Source organism: Tupaia chinensis, unplaced genomic scaffold (genome assembly GCF_000334495.1).
Source record: "Tupaia chinensis unplaced genomic scaffold, TupChi_1.0 Scaffold143898_1, whole genome shotgun sequence".
In the NCBI taxonomy this organism is placed as follows: domain Eukaryota; kingdom Metazoa; phylum Chordata; class Mammalia; order Scandentia; family Tupaiidae; genus Tupaia; species Tupaia belangeri.
Window position 1 is genome coordinate 70,419 of NW_006203749.1, and position 2,588 is coordinate 73,006.

Genomic DNA, 2,588 nt, shown 5'->3' on the forward strand with positions numbered 1-2,588 from the left:
ACCAATAGCTGTCATATAAATGGCACTTACGTACTCTGCTCAACCAAGAAAGACAGAAAGGTTCATCAGTCATTGTATTCATCCCAATTCCATAATTTTTTTTTTACAGGTCACAGGACTTTATTCTGATGGAACCATTGCTAATTACATAGAAGTTACTTGCCTAAGCCAAATTCCATGAGGTTTATATGAACTTACAGTTCACAAATTATATACAAATGGTATGTTCAAAACCATAAGGAAGTATCCTGATGCCCAGATGATGAAGACTGGGTGATTGAATCTGCACATTTATTTCAAGCTGCTGAAGAGTTTGTGGGCCACACAATGGTCCCTTGCATGCAAGAAATCAAAGAGCTCCTCTGTGAAATCCTTTTCTGTGCATGACCCAGAGGATACATGATCATCACAGAGCTTTAGCCACTCCCGGGTCTTTATACACTTCTCCAGTTGCTCTCTCACTGTTGTTAGGAGATCCACTAATTCTGCTTTCTCTTCCTCCTTGGGATCTCCAGACCCGGTCAGCATCTTTCACTCATCCACCTGTCATGTCTTGCTACAGTTCTGGATCCAACATGAGCAGAAACAGCAGCACCTGCCCCACTGCAGGACCAAGAAGCTCAATTACATAATCTTCAGATGAAGTTCACTCCATCAGATTCAAATGTGACTCAACTTGGCCAGGTGACCTGTGGACTAATCTGTAAAGCTTTACACCTCCAACTCTCTTCAGACAAAATATAATAGGCTTATCATTTTTTGTCTTACTGGTTACAAGTCTATAGTTCATATTTATCACTTCATTGAATAAAACTAAATTTGCCCTTTCACCAAAACTAGAAACCTGCAAGTCATCATGGAATCCTTTTCTTCTCTCTCCCCTTATTCAGTCTATCATTATTACTACAAACGTCACCATCTTAGTATTTCTCCAGTCTTGCAGTTAACCATTTTGTTAATTCAGCCTTTCATGGCCTACTAATCTGCTAATTGGTCACCCTGCCTTCAATTTTTCCCCTGGGTAGTTGGTACTCCACACTCTTACCAAGGTAAGCTTTTGCTTCAAAGTTAGAAATTTTATATAGTTTAAAAAGGGACTAAAGGCAGTACATTCGGACAAGGTTCTACATGCAGAAATCTTACATAAATCTGAAACACAGATCTGATAATTTTATTTCCTTCAACACTGTGTCAATATAAAATGTATGTTCCTTAATATGACCATAGAAGTTCTTTACCATCTGGTCATAATAGACATATCCAGCTCCATCACCTCCATTCCTAGACACATTCCTTCAATCCATGGACTCCTGGGTTTATACATTTTTAATCCTTTATTAATTCTACTTCCTTTACCTACAAGGCATGCCTACTCCCCTCACTTGTTGAAATTCAATTTATATTTTAAAGTTCAATCCACATATCACTTCTTGTCTGAAATCTTCATTGATTCTCTGTATTCCTAGCCACTGTTATATTGAATTACCCCTTCCTTTATACTCCTGATGCAGTTGATATTTATTTTATTATATCATTGATTGGTCCTATAATTTCCTGTTTCCTTGTTGGTTTCCTGAACTAGACTACTAACTTTGCTCCAGTGCCCACCAGAACAATGGGGACAAGGATGGTGATAAGAATACATATGATGAATAGATATGTATATAAATTAATATGCAAATTAATCATACACCTGATCAATGAGGGCAAAATAATGTTGGCTTTACATTTAATTATGAGTATTAACAATTTTAAGTTAAAATAGTGCCTGAAGAATTTATTGTGAACAAAAGTCAACTCAAAATGGATCAAAGATCTAAACCTAAGACCTCAAAATATAAAACTAATGGTGGAAAATACTGGGGAAACTCTGGGAGACATTGGAGTAGGCAAAGACTTCTTAAATAAGACTCCCAAAGCACAGGCAATAATCCCTAAATAGACAAGTGGGACTATATTAGACTAAGAAGTTTCTGCACAGCAAAGGACAAAGTAACAAGTGTGAATCAATGACCCTCAGAATGGGAAAATATCTTTGTTAAATATGCCTCAGACAAGGGACTGATAACCAGAATACACAGGAAACTCAGTGCCTTATGTGGAAAAAAAAATGATTAGCCCAAATAAAAGATGGAAAAATGAGCTGAACAAAGATCTCTCTAAGGAACACATATGAACAGCCAAAAAACATATGAGGAAATGCTGAACATCCCTCATCATAAGGGAGATGCAGATGAAAACCACAATGAGATACCACCTAACCCCCATCACAATGGCAAAGATTAAAAATATAAAATGTGGTAAGTGTTGGTGGGGATGTGGTGAAATGGGAACTCTCCTACACTGTTGGTGGGAATGTAAACTGGTTCAGCCACTGTGGAGAACAATATGGAGGTTCCTTAAAGATGTACAAATAGAGGGACCAGCAGTTAGCGTAATGGCTATGTCGCTGGACTCCCACATAGTCGACCACGGTTCGAGTCCCGGACCCGGTGGCTTAAACTCATGTCGGGCACGTGTGCATATGTGCCCAAGATCCCGAGAGGAGAATGGAGGAGAAGGGATTGCGGCTTGGCCATCCCCCCGGG

At 38.8% G+C, this 2,588-nt stretch overlaps 1 pseudogene; it reads right to left on the minus strand.

Moving 5' to 3' along the window:
- Positions 1–280: 280 nt before the first annotated feature.
- Positions 281–2,588, minus strand: part of LOC102501241 (cytochrome b-c1 complex subunit 6, mitochondrial-like) — a 45,278-nt pseudogene continuing 42,970 nt past the window's right edge.